The sequence below is a fragment of the Pteropus alecto genome, unplaced genomic scaffold, assembly GCF_000325575.1.
Source record: "Pteropus alecto unplaced genomic scaffold, ASM32557v1 scaffold8, whole genome shotgun sequence".
NCBI lineage: Eukaryota > Metazoa > Chordata > Mammalia > Chiroptera > Pteropodidae > Pteropus > Pteropus alecto.
The window spans coordinates 21,544,470-21,565,163 of NW_006494609.1; the positions used below are offsets into that span (position 1 = coordinate 21,544,470).

Sequence of the window (20,694 nt, forward strand, 5' to 3'; positions counted from 1 at the left end):
GTGATCCCAGCACGATACCTTTTACGTACTCTCCTCGTTTCCCAAGCCCTCGCCTGGCTCAGCACGTTTGAGTACCTGCTGCATGTGAAGATAGCGTTCAGACTTTGAGCCCTTTTGAAGGGAGAGGCACAGACGTGGCCTCTTTGAACCACACAGTTAACCCTCATGTGAGCCCCGGGTGCAGAGCCCCTGCCGGGCGTCACAAGGGTTCCCAAAGGCAGATGGCATGGCTCTCGCTTCCAAGGACCCCACTGTCTGTGTGTGAGAACCTGGAGTTCTGAAACACGGAAGAATTTTCAGTAAAATGTGTGAGTTAGGTGTTGTTTGTTTTAGAAAATGATTTGCTCTAGGAATTCTTTCAATAACAAGCTTCCTTAAAAACACTTCACAATTTTTTCCTTTTTGCTTGTGAATGTAATGGATGCTTATTGTAAAAACTTGAAAGATGCAGGAGGCACGAAATGTGGAGGCGGAACTGATCGTTGCCAGTCCGGAGCCCCGGCTGGCTCCTCGTGGGCACTGTGCCCTCCGCTGCTCTGGGCCGTGCTGGGCCTGTGTATTTATGAGACCGGCCTCATACTGCATCACACGGGCGGTTTGGGTCAGACACCCCCGCCCCCGGTTTTTGTGCTGTTTGCAAGGGGTATTTTTCTACCTTATTAAAAACTTTCCCCAAACATATTTTTTATGACCGTCTATCATATTCCAAACTTTGCTATTTCTGTGTTGTTTCTTATTATGTTCTACTTTTGTTTTTAAAATAGTATTGCAAAAAAAAATAATTAAAATAAAATAAAATAGTACTGTAGTGAGCATGGCACTATGTAAATGTTGTCTTTTTGCTGCCTTGATACAGTTTAAGGTGGGCTTTGACTGACAGACACCCAGGCTGTAGCTGAAGGCTTTGTGTGTGGTGAGTGGAACCTGAGCAGACTGGCAAATCTTCAGGGCCGTTATTATATGAGACTCCGGGGTTCCTGTTGCATGGCTGCTGCTTGGTAGTTGTGTGACTTTTGGAAAGCCGCTTAGCCTCTCTGATCCCCTAGTTTTCTCATTAGTAAAGTGGGGATAATGACTACCTGTCGGGATTGTTGCTGAGAAGAAATGAGAAGACAGGCCGGTGCCCGCACACGGGAGGGGCTGAAGAAACATGTTTCGGACTCTCCTGCACCTGCGTGGATTAGTTAAACAACAATTAGAGAAAGGACAAGTCAGAGTCCTCCACTTAATGCGGAGGACTTGTTTTTGCGAATCTTTTCATAGTCTGTCTATAGATGCATAGTTTTCAAGAGTTTTTCGGTGCTATGTTTCTGAGGTAGAGACTTTAAAAGTTTTTAAGGTTTTGGGTTGTGTGTACCAAGCCATTTACCTCCTCCCCTTTCATGACCTGCATACTGGGAAGGTACGCATTGGAGGGCGGGGTCCATGTCTCCAAACCGATCACGTTTAAAGGCCATAGAAGAAAATTCGCAAAGCACCTGGCTAGTTCGCAGAGCGTTTTGCGTCTGAGCCCCCTCAGTGCTGGCGGAGCCATCTCACTCCTGAAAAGACCCAGGAGAGTGAGTCTGGGGGCGAGGGAGCCGTACCCCGCTTCCTTTGGCCAGGGCGGCACCGGGTTCAGCTGCGTCCGGGACCCCTCTCTGTGTGTGTCTGAAGGAAAGAACTTTGTTCTGGAGGGTGAAGACCCAAATCGGGCTCTTCCTGTGCCACTTGCCAGCTCTGTGGCCTCTGACTGTGAGGCCAGGTCAGGGGATGTAGAGAGCTAACTGCCCCCAAGCGCTCACCACCTGCTAGGCATAGTTTTAAACACTCCACCTCGTTTTCACAGCTGACCTAAGAGGCAAGGGCTGCTCCTATTTTCATTGTACAGATGAGGACGTGGAGGCACAGAGAGGTTAAGGGGTTTGCCCACGGTCACACAGCTGGTAGACGGTAGAGGCAAGATGGCAGCCCTGAGCAAGAAGCTGCACAACCCTCTCACTCTTCTGCCTCTGGGAATGATGGACGAGAAAGCATGTCCCCTCGCCCAAACTGGGCCCAAGCTCTGTCTCAGCTTCAAAACCTCATGGCTCGCTTAAGGGCCATAAGGAGAAGGGGTGATTTCCGTGCTGATTTGGATTTGCATTTTTATGCGTTGCAGGGTCCCATTAATTTCTCATTGTTAGCATATTGCGATTGTATTAGGGGGTCTTAGATGTGCTTTGTGGAAAGTAATGTATCTTAGATTCAAAGGCAAGGAATTTTTGAATCCAGGTGCCAGAACCTGGGCTTATTTCAGTTTTGAGAGAGTTATTCTTGACGGATTTTACAGGATGAGATGGAGAAATGATTTGATGTATGGAATGAGGGGTCGTGGAGCTTATGCAGTTGGCGGGCAGTTTATTCCAAGCACGAGGCAAAGCAGAGACGCACAGCTGAGGAGGGGGGCCGGGTGGTGGCGGTGGGCGCGGGTATTTGGGGAGTGAGCGATTCACAGCGCATCAGGGGTAATTAGGTGAAGGTGAGGAGAGAGCGGGTGGTGTGTGCGTGCGTGTGTGCGGGTGTGCAGAGATGTCTGCCCCGTCCTCCCTTGCCAGAGGCCCAGAGAGTGCCCGAGGGCACACAGCGAGGTCAGGCGGCCGCGCGGAGCGGGGCCCTTGTGTAGGAAATGTTCCCTGGACCCTGGCTTTGCCCCTCTCTCTTCCCGCCCTCTGAGTGTTTTCCTTCCGGGGAAGTTCACGGTCATCTGAACCGCCCCAGCGGTGGGAGTGAGGGCTTCAGGCTGCCCAACAGCAGGGCTGCCAAGCCTTTGGGAAGAGCTGTGAGGTCCTGAGCTGGAACCTTCTTCTGGTGGGGAGTGAAGGTATTTTGACACCCCTCTCCCCAACACGAAAGCCGTGACGCCTGGAGGCCGACGGCTGAGACGTTGCCCACTTCCCATTTGCTGCCAGAGGGCCTTGCCGGCTCGAACCTTACAGAAAACACCTTGAGTTGAAGGAGGAATTAGGAAAGTGTGGCGGGGCCCAAGCTGGGTTTTCTGCTCGTTAGAAACTTGTTTTCGTCGGTTCAGTGTGCCCAGCGCAGGGCGGTGTGCTTGCCAGACGCCGACAGGGAGCAGACAGTGCCCTGTCAAGGTGCAGACTGTTCCCAGAGGACCAGCCTCATCCAGTCTTGTCCCTTGTCATTAAGGGGAGAATAGAGCAATTGTGGAAAATGCTTTTAATGTAATTGAAAAATGTAGATTGCAAAATTGGCACACTTAGGAGTTGAGACAGTCTAGTAAATTATGTCTTGCTGCTATTAAAGCTCGGACATGGAAGACTCTTAAAGGCTCCCATCTAGTGCCCAGTGATGGCTCTGTCCTCCTTGTAAAAAAATGAGTCGTCTTAGATTTAACTTTGTTTTATCACGAAAGTGATAAAATGTTGGAAAAATGCAAAAAAAAAAAGCAGAAGGACCGTGAGCCTTTCCCCGAGCCTTTCCCAAGCGGTGTTCCCTGCCAGGTTTTAATCAGACGGCAGGTACTTGGGTTTTGCAGCCAGCATTTGAAAATTACATCGTGGTTATTTTCCCTGCAAACTGGTGGTGTTTTTACCCCTTAAAAGAATTGGCGGGCAAGTTGTTCCAAGTTGTTCCAACCTCTTAACCTTCTCTGCCAGCTTCTGCCGTTTCTGGTCAGGTACCTCTCCCCAGATGGATGCTGGGGGATGCGGCTGGTGCAGACCCCATGCGTGCGGGGACAGCCCAGGATCCCTGAAAGCCTACCTCCCCACGCCTTCCTGCGACAAGCTCCCTGACGTGTCCTCACTTGACGAGATAACAGGGAGCGTACCCTGACCCCTCTCCCAGAATACTCTGACCCAGGCTGAAACGCGGGACAGTCTTAGAAACCTTTGCCGGGGGTTCTGGAGCCACATCAGGCCCGTCTTCCCTAGCTAGGAGAGGCGTCTGGCGCCCTCGGTGAACAGCGGCTGTAGAGAGATGGCTGACCCCTGGGACTGTTGTGCGTCGAGAGCTTTGACCTCGGCACTCCGATTAGCTAGGTGGCCCAGGTGCCCCTGGGTTGAGCGTTTCATTTTCTCACCTTTTCTCTCTAGTTTTCTGTCTCTTTACCTGTTTTATTTTCTGTTATTTATTTATTTATTTATTTATTTTGTATTTCCGCTGTTACATACTAAAACTTTTTTACTGAAGTATAAAGTATATTCAGAAAAGTGTTCTATCATATTTTTACATTCCAAGAACTGTTTCTTATTTTATGAATGTTCCTTTCTCTAACAGAGTATTATTTTTTTATTGCATATTTATGAATCTCGTCTTAGCTCTCTCCGTTCTCTGAAAGTTTCCCTGCGCTTCCTGAAATGTTTCTGTGTCTTTTGGCTCCTTTTGTCTTTTTGTTTTGGTGTCTCTGTTTCATGTTAGAGATTTGCTGCTGCTCATTCCATGCAAGAGGAAGGACCTAGAAAGCTGATCTGAGCAGAGGCTCTGAGTGTGTGTGAGTGTGTATGTGTGAGAGTGTGTGTGTGGGCGCTTGTCCACAGTGAAGCTGTTTTATGAGATGAGGCAGCAAGCGGGTACTCAGTGCAGGACCCCCGAGCGTGGCCACCTCCGGGTGCTTTCTCTAGCCGTCCAGCGTCTCGGAGGGGAATCTCGGCCCCTGGACAGGGGCTCGGCTGGCTGCCCCAGCCCTGGCCGCCGGGCTGCGGGGAGACTCCGCTCTGCCCTGTCCTCCGGGTGGTTTCCTCCCTCCCGTGTCATGCACACCTTTTCCCGTGGGCACAGACCTGCTGCATTGTTCTCAGTGGCTCCGTGGCCTCCCGCTCATGTCACGTGCCTTCAGTTATCTGCAGATGTGACCACATCTTCTTACCCTCGACTGCGGGAGAATTACGACGTTTTAAACATTTGCCAATCTAATGGCATCTTGTTTGAGAACCAAATGAGCTCATCCTGGCACTTCATTAATACTAAGTAAGGGTTCGTGGTCACGGTTCTTATCCACTAATCTCCTGTAGTCTTATCTGGGCAATTTACACACTAACGATGTTGACCCCTCATCGTTCACGCCGCCGTGTTTTTCATTATTTTATTTTTTTACTGAGAAAACCTAACATTTTTGTGTGGTCAAGTCTATGGACCTTTCCCTTTATAATTATAAATTAGAGATGGTATGTCATCCCCCATCCTGGGATCTGATAGATAGTCACCTATATTTGACCTTCACCTAGCAGTGATTAGCCTGAGCCAGTTTCAGCTCTCGTCACCTCTGCTAGGCTTTCCGTGGTCCGGGGCTGGCATGCGTGCCGTGATGACTGTGTGCTCGGTGCCACGCATCGGTCGGCATAGGAGGGAGTAGCCCCCATGCTGGCTGCTAATGATTTCAAATGACCTTCTTCCCATCCAGCTTACTCTGCAGGGCACCGGTGAACCACGGCCCCCAAACCTTTCCTCAAAACAGGAATGTCGTTTTGACCATAAAGGAAACGTACATGCACTACGGAAAAACAGGAAGGTATTAAGGAAAAAATTGCCCATCATCTCCACCCGGAGGCAATGACTGTAGACGTCTTGGTACATTTCCATCTGTTTGAGTTCCAGCCATACATATAGTTTAACCCCCTCCTCCCACGACAGCTGCAGTTTCTGATGCTGTAATTCATTGCGGTGGTTTTCAGTGTGGTCTGCAAACCCCCGGGGGGTCCTCGAGACCCTTTCATGAGGTCTGGGGGAGGGGGGTGAAAATTATTTTCATAATAGTAGCTAGAAGTGATTTGCTCTTTTCACTCTCTATCATGAGCGTGCATGGAGTTTTCCAGAGGCAATGGGAAGTGTGCTGCTGCAATAGATTAAATACAGAAACAGCTACGAGAACCCAGCTGTCTTGTATTAAGCCAACCGTTTAAAAAATGGCAAAAATGTAAACAATGCCTTCTCACTAATTTTCTTGTCTTGGAAAATATACTTATTTTTCTCCGGAAATGTTATTTATGTTAACATGTAATGGATTTATTGTCGTTACTTTTGCATAAATTAATAAGTATTCTAAATGCTCGTTTTAACATGTCATATGCTAAATTTGCATAGAAACAGCCCACAGAAACAGCAGGTCTTTGGAGGCCTCACTGGCTTCAGAGAGTGTAAAGGGGACCCAAAATTTTGAGAACCACGGTCTCATTTACGTCTGTAATCCCAGTTTGGGGGGATGTGCGCATATTGGTAAAAACGGTGTCACATCCCGGCTCTGGTGGATGTGCACCGGGTCAGCCCCAGCTGGTGTCACTCTCTCTTCCCGTCTGGTTAGCTCTCCAAACTGTGTGACCAAAACATGATCCTGGAGGGTCCAAGCCTCGGCCCCCCTGCCACTTCCTGCCGTCCCTCTGCTCTTTGCGAAGATGATTGTACAGCGTTGCACGATGATAGCAAAGAAACCTCTCAATTCCAACATACACCAAAATTATGATGATCCTTTTAACACCCTCCCATCAATTTCTGGTCCACACGGGCTTGCGTTTTTCAGAGCACACACACTTTCACAGCCTGCGTTCCCCACTTAACATTCCCTCCCAGCCTCGCCTGCCACCGCCCCGCCGGCCGCCTCTGCGTCTCCTGAGGGCCGTCACTTTCCGCCGGCTCCATGATGCTCTCTCTATTGAGTTGATTATCTGTAATTTACTTAGTCATCCTTGGACACTTAGGTGGCTTCTAATTTTTGCTATTATAGATAGTGCTGAAGTGGTTATCTTGATGCATGAAACCCTTTTCTGTTGGATTATTTCTTTCAGATTGATCCCCAGAAGTGGGACTGCTGGGTCAAAGGGTTGTACATTTCCGCAGGTCCAGATACATCTCCTGTCAGATTGCTTTTCAGAAGGATTGTACCAATTTGCGCTGCCGCTGTGAAGCCTGCGTCATCACCACCTATTTTGCTTAACTCTCATGCCTGGAATTTTCCCGTGGAGCCCCCAGGGGGCAAAGGCCCTTATCTAAGTGAATGTGATCTATAATTATTTAGACTAACACCAAAATTGCTTTCAGAACATTTTTAACCTGCTGAGTGTAGAATTCTAATTCGCATACATGCTAGCATTAAAAGTTTCACAAGCAGCAATTTCTCTCTCCTACTCACAGTGTGTTTACACAGCCCTGGACAACTGGAGGGAAAAATGAAGAGCTTTTATAAACAGAAGTGGTCTCTTTCTGAACTACTTGGAGTGTTATTTTGAAAGGCACAAAAACACAAATTAAAACACACTTTCATGTAACCTTTGATTAGAAAAGTTGTTTGTTTTCGTCCTGGTCTCTTTTCATGTTCTTATCTCTCATTCGGACGTGTTCTCAAATGTTCTGGTTCCCTGTGGGCTTGCCGTGGTGCCTGTAGCTGACTAACGGGACAGGCTGGGGAGCAGGGTGGCCGTCCTCAGGAGCTGTGCTGGGGAAGAGGCGTGAGATGCACTCTCGTCTCCTGGAGCGGAGGCAGGGTGGGTGGCAGAGGCCACAGTGGGCTGTGGGCAGTGTGCTGTGGGGAAGCTTTGCCAGCACTCGGCGCTGGTCACCTTGGGGAGCGGGTTCCCCAAAAGGGGGCAGGGATGGAAGGGTTCAGGGCGGCTGGGAGTCCCCCTTGCCAATGGCCTGAGAAGTGGACAAGGCGTGAGTCAGGGACTCCAAAGCCCCTTCTGGAATGCTGTGTGCTGTGGCCAGGTCCCATGGTGGCTGTGCCTTGCCCAGGAGAGAGCCCCGAGCTTGGCCCTGAAATTTGACGTCCCTGTTGTCCCCCGCCCCGAGCCGAGCACGGCACCCGCACGGTGTGAGCGCCCAGAATGATGTAGGCACGTCCTTTCTGGTTTCTGTGGCGTCTGCGTTCTCATCTGTGAAATAATCACCTCGCAGGGCTGGCGGATCAGACGAGGTTAGGGCTGTGAAAGCACTCTGTGAACTACAAAGCCCTGACAAATGGAGGTATTAGCAAGGACTGCGAGCCAGGGTTCATTCCGTGATCGCCCCCTAAGCCGCGTGCTTCAGCACGGGAGCCTGGCAATCCAATTTGCCTCCAGGTCCCTCGATTCGCTGACAAATAATCCCGCGTGCACCCGTGGACGCCGGCAGGCCTCGCAAGGAGCTCGTGCTCTCCAGGATGCGGCTTCCTATTTTCCAGCTCAGCAGCGTGACATGGCTGCTGGTGGTGGAGGCGGTAGACTCGGGACAGCCCCGCTCATGAGCCGGGCCTTCTGGATGGCCGCCGTGTGGCTGCTGAATTCCCGGGCCTCGTCTCAGGCTCTCTGTCTGTGGTGTGAGCGGCGGGGGGCCCACAGGGTGACCAGGAGCCACAGAGGGTGTGACAGAGACGGCCCTGAGTTCCTATCAGAAGGCCTAGTCTCTCCGCTTCGTCCTTCGGTTGGTCACGTGTCGGTTCAGCCACCGACTAAACGCTGGCTCTGTACAAGCCCTGGGCTCCGAGGGGACTAGACACACCCTTGCTGGACAGAAAGCTAATGTGGGGATAGGCATCAAAACTGGAAAGTGACAGTGTGACAGGCCCTCCACAGGCCACCTGTGTCGAGGACAGGAATACAGGAGGGAGTGGGGCAGTCCTGTGGGGTGGGGGTAGAGGCAGGACAGGCTCCAGGGGAGGGGGCTGTTGAGATGGGCCTTGGAAGCTGAGGGGGTGAGCAGCCGGGCATGTGGCTACAGAGAGTGGCCGGTGAGGGCTGGCCTGAACAGCAGCGGGGCCAGTTCTGGGCTTTAGGCCTGGACAGCCTGTGGCACGAGGCTGGCCGCTGCTTCCTGTGCGTGTGCTGGGCCGGGCACCACACCGGGTGTTACATGTCGTTTACCCATAGCTAGGGCACAGGGCAGTCACTGTGGGGCTCAACCCTGGCCTGCGCTTCCTAACTGTGTGGCTCTGGGTAAGGCACAGAGCTCTTGGGACCTTGGTTTCCCCATCAGTAAAGTAGGATAATAGTAGCATCCACCTCGGTCTCCTGAGGATTAAAGAAACCTATGGGAAACCGAGGAGAGTTCCGGACATTCAGCAGGCACGCCGCACGGAGGCTTTCATCCGCCTCTTGCCCATTTTACAGAGAAGACTGAGGACCAGAGACAGATGGAAGGACGTGGAGCTCCCATGCACCGAGCTGGCCTTCGAACCCGCCCCTTTCCACCTCTGCACGCTGGGCCGTTCTGTGGCACCTTCCTGCCTGGGAACTCCAAGAAGTGGTCCTGTGAGTGTGGGCAAGGTCCTTCATCTTTTTGAATCTTGTTTGGTTCACCTATAAAACGGGAAGAACTCTCACATAAGCTCCACGATATATTTTCTTCCCTTGTCATATGTCTAGTTCCTGGAGGAGAGCGGAACACACAGTAGGTGCTTAAAAAACTCCTAACAGAAATGAGTGAATCACGCCTGGTCTTTCTATCCGAATGAATGAATAGCACCTGTTCAGTCTACCTTACGCTGTGGGCCTCCTCGGACCCAGGGGTGTGGAGAACCTCGGGGTGGTCATGTCCTCCTGTCGGGACTCCCGTCCCCCGCCTCTCGTCTGTGCAGGCGGCGTCCCTGTGGGCCGGCCAGGCTGTGGAAGCGGCTTAGAAGACGGAGCCGGTGCAACATCAAAGCCAGTGTTAGTCCCCGCCTGCGGGATGTGTGCGCGAACACGCCCGGGTGGTGGTCTCGGCCGGTGCTGGCAGCTCGTGCGTTTTTTATTTATTATTTATTTATAAATCATAAATCCAGAAAGGACTGGAGGAGGCTTACGATAAAAGATACGAATACGGTAAAGCTGGTAAGACAAATCAGACCATGAAAAGCCACCCTGAGAGGAGGAGGCGGCACATAAATCAGGTCCCAAGCCGACCGGGTTACAGCGCTGTGTTCCCACAGCCCCGTCCTGGCTGCCCGCGCGAAGCCAGCACGAGCGGCCTGGCATGGGGACGTGGGGACGTGGGGACGTGGGCCGGCAGGATGGCAGTGCTCAGGAAGGGCCAGGTTTGGGTTGCCCTGCGATGAGATGGGGGCAGAGCAGGGTCTGGGGGGCGTTTCTGGAGAGGGGGGTCAGCCAAGGCGTTCACGGGCGCTCCCCGGAAGGGGGCTGCCTCCGCCTGGCCAGACCGCCTGGCTCTCACTTTTCTGCACCTCAATTCCCTTCCTGCCAAGTAGTGACAGTAGTACTCGCCCAGCTCAGAGGAGCATTGTGAGGGTGAGTGTGCCGGTGTCTGGCCCGGACCTGGCTCTTGGAAGTGCGCTCGCCAGCCTGACCTGTCTGGGCTGATACCCGTGCTGGGTGTCGCCCTGGGCAGATGGCTCAGTCCCTCATGGAGGCCCCAGTTACGGGGAGGTGGGGTGCCCCTGCATGCCCTCTGCGCTGTCCATGCTGTCGGTGTCCACACTGAGCGTGACCTGTTTGTTATTGCTTAAAAACACTACAGAGTTAGAAGTGAAGGGAACATACTTTTTAATTATTTTCCTGCTTGTCTCCAGCAACACTGTTGTCAAGGAAACGAAGACCTTTGAAAAGCTTTTCATCTCCCGGTGGAAGAGGGTACTTGTGCAGCGCTCATGTCGTCTGCGGAAGCGGACCTGTCGCTCCGTAACAGAGTCTGTTTCTTCTAAAAGGATCCGCTTCCTTCACTTCGTACAAATAGAATCGTTTTGACCTTTTAACAGGAGATGGAAGATTGTTACTGGTATTTTCTCTTTTAAAAGAATTGCCTGCATTCTTGACTCAGAGCCTTTAATTCACTCAGCATGGGTTGTGAGACGTGGGTGCTGGGCCTGGGTGTGGGCTACAGAGGTGACTGAGGGTGTCTTACTCTTCCTTGAAAGACGCCTTGCCTCTGGGGGAGAAACAACAGGCAGACAGATACTTGAAGTGCAGCATCGTAATTGCTCTGGTCGGTGGGGGATAGAGCGCTGTGGGGCACGAGGGACAGCCCCAGGGAGGGGCAGCATCAGTGAGAGTCCCCGGGGGTCTCAGAGGACGGTGGAGATCGTTCAGCAGCCGAGAGACGGAAGAGCATTGCAGGCGGAGGGAAGAGCCTGTGCGCAGGCCGGAGGTGTGGAGGCCGCTGGCTGCCGGAGGGGCTGCTGGACGCTTGGAGCAAGCGGAGCGAGGCGCCTGCAGGACACTGGCCAGGCGCGGGGGAGGCCTGCGGTCCCACGTCCGGGGGCCAGAGCGCCTGCTCCGTAGGGCGCGGGGCCACGGCACTCCTTATGGACGCTGCCGGCACGCTTGGCCCTTGAGAACTCCCTTCCGCTGCGGGGGTCCAGGGTTCCCCGTGACGCTTCGGCCAGCGTTCCAATAAAACTTTATGGTAGTTAAACCCTATCAAGGGCTTGGCTTTTTATGAAAAAGATAAATCGTTAGAAGAACAGGAGTCTTAGTTTTAAACAGCCCTTGTTTTTTTTTTTTTTAACTTTAAAAAATGATTTTAGATTTACGGAAGAGTTGTAAGGGTGACCCGAGAGTTCGTGCGCCCGTCCTCAGCTTCCCGTCACGCCAGCACCTCCCTTAACGCCGTGCGCTCGTCCCGACTGGGAGATCCACGCAGCGCATCTCTGTGAACTAAGCCGGAGGCTGTTTGGACATCACCAGTTTTTCCACTAATGTCCCTTTTCTGTTTTGGGATCCACGATGTATTTAGAGCCCTTGCTATTTTTGTTCACGATTTGTTTTTTCTTTGGGGTGGGGGTCTGGGTGGGGGTGGAGGTCAGGGAGTGGACTGAGTCTCGTCCTGGCCACTTATGCTGAGTTCCCTGTTCTGAGACCCCCTCCTCCCCCCAGTCCCTGGCTGGTGTCCCATGTCGGGTCCCACAGCAGAGCTCAGCCTGGACACTTTTTGGTTTTCGAGACCTGTTTCCTTGTTGAATCATAAGCATGTTAATAACGAGACTTGGAACTTGCTCAGCAAGCGTCACTGCCCCGCCCCTTCGTGGTCGCTGCTCAGAGGTGACAGGTCTCCCCCTTTGAGCTAATGTCGACGTTGGTGGGTTTCGAGACAGAGCCCCTCGCCACGCTGCCGTCCTGACACAGCGTTCCTGTCTGCTGCTTGACTGAGTGTGTCTCGGGGTAGAAACTGAGTTGCGCGTGCTCCGTTTAACGAGCGAAGCTAGAACATTCTTTGCGGACGCGGACGCGCGTCCTAGGTGATTTTCCCTGACAGAGCGCCTGCTTGCGAGGTTCCTCCGCGCGCCTCCCCTCCCTCTCTCACCCCTCCCCTTCGTCTCTCCACTCTTTCATCCTTCCCTTCCCGCCTTTTCCTTTTCTTTCTTCATTCTGCTTTGCTCCTTCTTTCCCCCACATCTCGTCTGCACCCGACTTCTCTCTGCTCTGCTCCCTTCCATTCCCCTTTCTTCTCTCTGCCTCTCCAGTTTCGGTTCCCTGCTTTCATTTCTTCCCCTGCGACAGGCCAGTAAAGCTGTTGCCAGGGAAACAGCAGCCCGGCAGAAGCGCGGCTCTGCTCTCCATGGCTCCAACGATGACGGCGCAGATAATGCTGAGTTCTAGAAGCAGCCAGGCCGTGGCCCATGGCCTCCGGGGTCCCTTCATTTTCCAAAGGCCAGACCTGTGCCGCAGCTCATAATTCTGTCTAGTAGATGGTCATTTTTTATTTGGAAACTTCAGAATTTGAGTAACGCACTTGCCTGTTGCTCCAGAGACTGGTTGTAACCGTGTGAAACATACTCAACTGAATTTACTTAGGTTAATGGCAGGGAACCAGGCTGCTGCGGGGCTGCAGGGTGCTGCAGCTTCCGAGAGAAACTTCAGTTGCACGTGGGGGGTGGGCTCTACATCAGGGGAATTCCTGGCACGGTCGACTGAGGGCTTTTAAAGGACCTTAGGGGAAAGGGAAACATAGTTGGGGCCTGGACAGATCTTCAGATACTTAGTTTCACTCAACAAATGTTCCGTGAGGACTTGCCCATCCAGAACTGGAGTAGCAGGGCTGTGCGTGTGCGCGTGTGTACGTGCGTGTGCGCGCGCTCATCAAGTAGGCTCTGTGGTCCCTCCAGAGACTGTGGGCTCCTTCGTGGAGCGGGTTTAGACTGGCGGCAGAACGGTTCCTTGCCATTCCTTGGTGGCCGGCTGACTTGTCGGCGTTAGCCAGGGTCTGGAGTTCTGCCCTTCAGCCGACGCCAGCTAAGAGCCCAGCAGGGAAGAGGTAGTTCATGGATTATGGTTAAGTGCGTGCTTATTCCCAAAGGTAACTTTGCTTAATAAAAACCTCAAGCCTTTGTTACCGTGCTTACGGGTATCCCGGCTTCGGGGTGTGAAAATGAGACTTATAAAATCCAAACATCGTTTGTGGCAGCGCGGAAACGTTCTCAGTGCTGGGGGGCGTGAAGAGAAGCGCACGCCGCCTTCTGTCTGCGCCTAAGCGGGCTTCCTGCACTTGGGTCTTTTTATTTTCATAATCGTTTAAAGCTTATTTAAATATTGCCTTTTCAGTAGTGAATTTTAAAGGAGGGCGGCTTTGGTGTGTGAATAACTTTGCAACTACCCACAGTATTTCTAACCAGTTGCTATGACTTAAGTTGATTATGGACCCCACACAGCAGTCACTAATGGATTATAATCGGGAGTGTTTTTGTTATTGTTGTTTTTATTTTAAAAGAAAGGTTTGGAATTAGCATAGTAAATCTCTGTGGGCTCTTTGCAAATAAAAGAATATTCACTGTTAAAAACAACTTTCAGGAAAGATGTATGGTAATGAATAAAACATCAGTGAGTGAAAATAAGCGTGTTTAATTATTCAAGTAGAAGTAGTAATTTAAACTAATTATTGCTTGCGGATTTCATAATTCACTTTTTGTCTCGCAATAATATTTCCTCTGGGCCTCCTGGGCGCGTTGGCGGCTGCTCCCGGTTTCCTAGGCGGGTGGGGCCTCTCCCCACCCCAGTGGCCGCGGCCTCTGCTCCACCGAGTGGTATCCGTGTCCCTGCTTTTGTCAGCCTCCTGGTGGCCTCGGTCCCGCGTGGACCGCCTCTGGCACCACCTAATTAAGCTTTTCCTTGCTTATCACCTTCTCTGGGTGCTTCCGGAGCCCACGACCAGTCCCGCCCAGGGGTTTGAACCTCTCTCTTCCTCCCAGTGTCTTAGGCTTCCCTGTCCCACCCATAGTGCTGGCCGAGGCCACCTGGACGCCACATCCCCACTTCCCTGCGAGGCAAGTCCTTGCCCTTTCGTGCTGCCTCGAGCTGCATCTCCTCTGGATGGCTCTCCCCCATCCTCCTGCTGGAGCTGACCACTTCTTTCTCCCTGTGTTTTGTCCTTAAAAAAAAGTTCAAATTATTTCTTTTTTTGACTTTTGACTTGGCTTCTGATTCCAATAGAAAAACACGTTCATAGAGAAGAACTGAAAAGTACTAGCGACGACAAGAAGCAGGGGCTCATTCATCGCCGGGAACCCCCCGGGCCCTCGCCTCCTCGGCAGGCTTTGCCCACCCAGCCCACCTGGTTCTCTGTATGGGGCCCTTGCCCGTCAGCACAGGCTCCGAGGAGGGGCTTCCGCCCCTTCACCTTGGTGGATGTTCCTGGGGTGGGACTGGCTTTAGCAGGTGCTGGCGAAGGAACAGTAAGTGCTGGAAAGTGCTTGCGCGTAGCTGTGCGAGGCTTTCAGAACCCAGCTGTTACTGCCGCCCCCACGAATGCTCGCAAAGGTGTGGGGGTTTTCTGAGCCCCTCTTTATCGCTCAGATGCTGCCTGCAACAGATCTCGACAACCCCGGTGAATGATCGTCCTACCCCTCAGAAAGTAAAGGGAAAGCTTTCTATTTGTAACTTCTTCTTCCCAAGTGCCCTCTGTCAAAAGGTAGTGACATCTGCTCTCCTGACATATGACAGCCATTATTACCTTGGTGTAATCACACACCATTCCATCTCACGCCCAGAAGCTTTCCATCCATCACGTCAGGAAGGACAACTTTTACTGAAGATGCTTTTTTCTCTTTTCTTTGTTATTGCTTTTTCCTAAAAAAAAAATAAAAATAAAAAAACCCCTGACTTTACAGGCATGATCTGGGCAAGCAAGTGACTCATTTCTTCGTGAGGTTATTACTGCTAGATGAGACAGGTGGGCCACGGGGGATGGCAAGAGCGATGAGCTGGCTGTCAGGGACCAAGAGTCCTCACGTGGATCGGCTGCTCCCCAGCTGAGACCCTGAGCAAGGCAGGCAGCTCTGGCTTCGGTTCCTCGCTGGGAACGCGGAGCTGCCACTGTGACCTCCAAGGCCCTTTTGAGCCGAGTGTGTTTGCGGTTTCCAGACTAACTTTAGATTAGGTAAATGGGTGGATTTCAGGTGCCCCCCCCCAACTCTTCCTGCAGTCACTGAAACGAACTTTCTCGACTCCAAATTGGTTTTCTCTCCCTGCGACCCCGGAGGAAGTCGCTAAGCAAGCAGAGAAGGCACTGGCCCCCACGGAGCAGAGCCGTGGGGTGAAATAAGGCGCCACAGGGGCTGGAACTTGGGAGGGCACCCTGAGTTGTGAATGTCCTTCCTTCCCTGAGGAGCTGATCGCCAGCTTTCACTCCATCTGTGCACCTGTCTTGCCCAGCTCAGGGCTTCCATGTGAAAAGTGCCCAGTAAATGGTAGTCGGGGGAATTAAATTTTACCTTGTAGATTGAAATTTATCTCCCCTATTTGGTCGTAAGCCCTCTCAGTGGGAGGTCTCCATTTTTCCCTATTATGTTTAAAAACTGATTTTGAAGAGTAGATATATATGAATTTGGTACAACATTCAACAGAGACAAAAGGACGTACAGAGAAAAACGGGTCTCCCTCACCCCCGTCCTCGGCCCCCGTCCTCTGCCCGGGTTCTGGAGGACCCACTCCTCGTTCACCTCTGCACCCTGGGTGCACTCGGCCCCGGGTCAGGCAGCACAGCTGACTTGGGCTCAGCCGAATCGGAATGGCCTGGCTGCCTTTCCAGCCAAAGCGTGTATGGCCAAGCATTGAGAGACTGAATTGGAGGCAAAAGCCGTAGGAGTCACTGGGATCAGTGGGGCTCCAGCAGGGCACGGGGCAGACTTGTCCTTGAGCTGTGGTCTTCTCTACCTGGGGCCCAGGGAAGGCCCTCAGCCTCTCTCCCATTTCTTGGGAAATGGGGCTGGTGCTGCTCAGCCTCCAGGGCCGTTGGGCACAGACATCGAGACGGCAGCCAGAGTGATGCCCAGAGCTCGGCCCCTGCATGGTCACTCCTGGTTCCTTCCCTGCGCTGAAGCCGGAGAATGAATATGCATTATTTTGAAACAATGTAACATCGATGTGGAGGTAGGGTTCCATTAATCATTTTGAAACGATAATGTAACATCGATGTGGAGGTAGGGTTCCATTAATGACTGATGATTAACTCGACTTTGAGGAGCCCATTCGTGGCCCAGAGTGAGGCCGGCTGGGATGAAGGAGGATCAGAGTGACAAGCCTGCCCTTCTAGTCGAAACACACATGGAAGTGCTGGGCCCTCGGTCTTCCGTCGAGATGGCTGTGGCAATCAGTATCCCACTTTGCTTGCCTGGCAGCTTCCAGGAGTAGGGATGGATGGTGGGCTTGGGGAAGCACTGCCAAATGGAGCGTCAAGTTGATTCCCGTTGGCCTGCCGCGGGCCTGCCTTGAGTAGGAGGCGGCCGTGCCGGTGCGGGCTTTGTCACGGGCTGTGTCACGGGCTGTATCTGGGTTCGCGAGCACTCAAGGTGGCTGGCCCCCTCGAGGCTGAATTTTGGTAGCGACGACAGCTCCCACTAGCTGGGATCCTGCCGTGTGCTCAGCTCAGTGCTTGGCACCATGTACACAAGACCTCTGCAGTGCCGATGGCATGCTCGCCTGCAGTTGGGGACCCAAGGGCTCACAAGCCGGGAGCACCCCGCTAAGCAGGCGGTGGAGCTGGGACTGGATGGAGCCCAGGCCCGTTTCCTTCTGGAGCCCGTGTGCTTTCTGCTCTTCCATGCCGACCCCAAGAAGTAAATCAGATGTTTGGACTCTCGCAAGGCTCAGAGGTTCTAGCTCAGTAAAGCTGTGTGGGGCTCAAGTTCAAAGCTGAGGGTGCAGCAGGGAGGCTGGAAGTCCTCGTGCCCGTGTTAGGAGGTGTGTCCCAGCACCAAGACTGGGGCCGCTGGCTTTGGGGCCAGTTGGCCTGTTCGCTGTTGCCAGGGTGGGCCTGATTAAGGAGCCTCAGGCAGGTGCGGTCCCTGTTCTTGGCACACCCAGGAGGTGTGTGGGACAATTCAGTGAGGCAATAAAGGCAGCGAAAGCAGCTGCCGTTGGCTGAGCATCCACTGTATGCTAGGTTTTCACAAGTCACTTGTAGGCATTTTTCCCTTCATTTTTCAGTTGAAGGAATTAAGACTTAAGCCGATGGTGTCTGGTTTAGTGTGAAGAGCTGGGAGAAAGTAGGGGATGCACATGGATGGCTCCAGGTCCTTTCTGGGTGGCTCGCTACCAAGTGCCAGCTTCATTAATCCCCCTCCCTGTTAATCTCCAGAGCTAATTCATGCCTGTCATGTGTGTGCAGCCCTCCGACCTGCCTCCATGTCCCCCTGGACTGCGTTCTTTAAGATCGGGACCGGGTCTTGCACTTCCTGTGCTCTCTGCCTTACAGAGTGGGTGCTGGCATTGCGTTTTGAGGGAGGGAGTGAACGAATGAATGAGTGACACACACCACGGCGATAGAGAAGGCATGGGCAGGCCGAGGGGAGTTGGGCAGGCACGACCCATGACTTAAAGACGGCTGCGGATCAGCAGATGGCCCCTTCGTCTTCTTTCCTTCCTTTCTTCCTCCTTGGGGTTCAGAATCGCTCTCCAGCAGAGGCACAGGTGGCAGCAGGCACAGGAGACCAAGTCCTTGCGGGGGAAGAAGGCGGATGCTGGGCGGAGCCTGTGTTAACACCTTGGTGGTAACCAGCGGGTGTCTGAGGATCAGCTAATGATACACACTCTGCGTGCAGACAGCTAATGTGCATTGTGTCCCATAGTCCTGAAAAGTTGCTTTCAGGTTCTTGCTGATGTGCTCACATTTTGGGTGGTAATTGTCCTCTTCCGACATGCATAACCCCCCTCCCGCCCCCGTTTACTCTCAGGCTCACATAGCTCTCATAGTCCAGGAGATAGTAAAGGAAAGCTTTTCATTCTCAGCCCCAGCCGTCTTCTCACCTCAGGTGAGATGGGGGGTTGTCAAGTCCACTTGGCTTAGGTAAGCGAGGTCAGCCTTGTGGGTGGCAGTTGGTGGGTTCTGGCCAGGCTGGCGGGTGTTGGGGGTTGGATGGATGTCTTCAGTCTCCCCGCTTTCTTCTTCAGGGTGCCCTTGGTGGAAGCTGGTGCCTTCTCGAGGCAGCAGCTGCTGAGGCTGCTTATTACATGCATTTCAGAGAAGCCTTCAGACCGCGTGCGCCTTGGGAGCTCCAGCTCTGTGCTTTTGTAGGCTTTAGAGGCAGCTGTCCCCTAAAGCATAAAATTAATAAGAGCGGGGACCACGGTTTCACAGTTTAGTGCCCAAACAGTCCCTAAGGCCCAGTTTCACTAGATTGAGTCTGGGTGTGAGAGATTGGACTGGGGCCAGCCCCTCCCCTGAGAACTTGGGGTGCCTGTGAGTGTCCAGACGAATAAGATGAGGGGGACCATAGGAAGGGCCCTGGGCTGGCGTAAACCACATGCTGGCGAGCAAAGAGGAAGAGACGCGGTCCTGACCCTCAAGCTGGCCCCAGGGGCGAGGAGAAGCCGAGCATGCTGAGGCTGGTGGGCAAGGCGCGGATGCCTGCATCTCGGGGAGCGGTGGTCGTGGCAGTGGCCTGCAGGGCTGGGCGAGGCGTGGGGGGAACCTAGAGATTTTTCTGTGGGAACCGGAGCCATGGGAAGTCCGAGGATTGGCATATGGGGGACTGGAGGGGACCCCGTGGAGACCTCGTGAGGCTTCTGTGCTAACCAGGCCCTTACGATAGAGCAGATAGGGGTGGGCTTGTCTTAACCCCGACTTAGCTCCCCTCCTTGCCTGTAGACTCCCGAGATTTCATTATAAATGTGATTAAAATTTAGGGGCTTAAAAATGCCTCCATTTACTGAAAACCCGTTTTTACATTTATTGAATTCCAATATTACTCAGCTCCGTGGGGTGGGTGTTAGGGCTGAAGAAATCTGAGTTGTGGAAACGTCAAGTTCTCCGCCGGGCTGAGCCCCCCACCCCCTCAGTGGCGTCGCTCTTCCCTCCAGTGCCCCCTCTTCCGCCCCCCCAGTCTCTGAAGCCCAGGGCGAACGGAGGATGATGAATTTTTCCGCAGGCCTGCACAGGGCTCTGACGCAGCCGAGAGTCACAGAGCGGAGCGTCGGTGACTCAGCAGACCTTTTCCAAACACTCCTGATATTTGGCGGCTCTAAAGGGACGAGAGTCATGAGCAGTTAGCGCTGGCAGATGACGCTGGAAGACTATGCAGACCCTTCCGGCTCGTCTTCTCTGTGCCGCGGGTGTTTTTTGTTTTTTTTTTTTAAAGCTATGTGAATTATTTTCTTTTTAATAATGTTTGTTTTCTTCTGATTATTAAAATAATGTATGCCCATTTTAGGAAATACATAAATGCATTAAATAGGAAATAAAATGCATGAATTATTTCTTCATTATAGTCTTATTAAGAATGTTTAGCTTATGCAAAGCAAATTTGGAGCACTAGACTTAATTTCGAGGGGTTTGTTGAGATAACTCAGATCAGTGGTTTGCAACCTGTGCTTTGGGGGCTCCAAGGGCATGATGGAATTTTGGGGGGCTGCCTCCGGGGAGGGTGAGCTGGAGGGCTTGAGACCGCTCCCCCAGTGGCTTGGCTGTTGCTGGTCTTAGGACTGGGCTCCCTCACACGTCTGCCTTGGAGCAAATGGCTCTGTGGCTTATCAAGTTGGAGACTCAGCGATCATTTTACAAGTGAGGAGACAGGCCGTTGGGAGATGTGTGTGGCCTAAGGTGACAGGGTGGCTTGGGGCTGGGCCTCCTGCTTTCCAACTCTGCCTTGCTTTTTAGAATATGAATCAGTTAGAAGCATCGGCAGTTAAACTCAAATGTCATTATCACAAGCTGTCACCGTGCAGAGACCCCCCAGGAAGTAAAGGGTGTGCTTTTGGGGGAAAGGGAGACCTCAGAGCAACTGGCACCCGGAAAGATGAAAAGTAAAAGGCCCATCGTTGCTGGTAGGTGCACAAAGGAGGAGACATTGCTCTGGGTGATCCCTGGCTGTATGAATAATGAGAGGAAATTAAGTAAAGGCCGCTTTTCCTGACACTGATGTATTAGAACATGGAGTAACTTTCTACAGGAAATTGGAACAGGGATCCCTTTAAATTGAATTTGAAGCTGTGACTAGCAAGCCTGCATTGGCCCTGCGTGTCCTAATGCAAGTTAAGTAAGCAGTTTCCTGGGTAAGAGCTAAGTACTTTAGGGACGCAGGTTAATGTCGAGGCCAACGTGGCACATGTTAATAAATTGCCTCTCCCGTGCACCGTCTGCGAAGATGCAGAAGAGTGATTTGCTTCCCGCGGAGCTGCGCCGGAATTCTCAGACTTATTTTATTAGATTTTTGGCCCAATACATTTGTTCTCTCTCGTTGGTTTTGTGGATAATTATTATCCACCCCTCTTCCATCTCTCCATGGATTTCTCTCGATTTTAATTGTTTGCGGTAGCCACAAAAGTTTATCATTTTAGAAAAGAAGTGTTTTAACAGAAGAATACTCTAGGCCAGAGCCCTTCT

General features: G+C 52.4%; 1 protein-coding gene across 3 annotated transcripts in view; it reads left to right on the top strand.

Moving 5' to 3' along the window:
- WDR25 (WD repeat domain 25) overlaps nucleotides 1-20,694 on the top strand; it is a 123,869-nt gene that overhangs the window by 8,172 nt on the left and 95,003 nt on the right. The window lies entirely within an intron of this gene.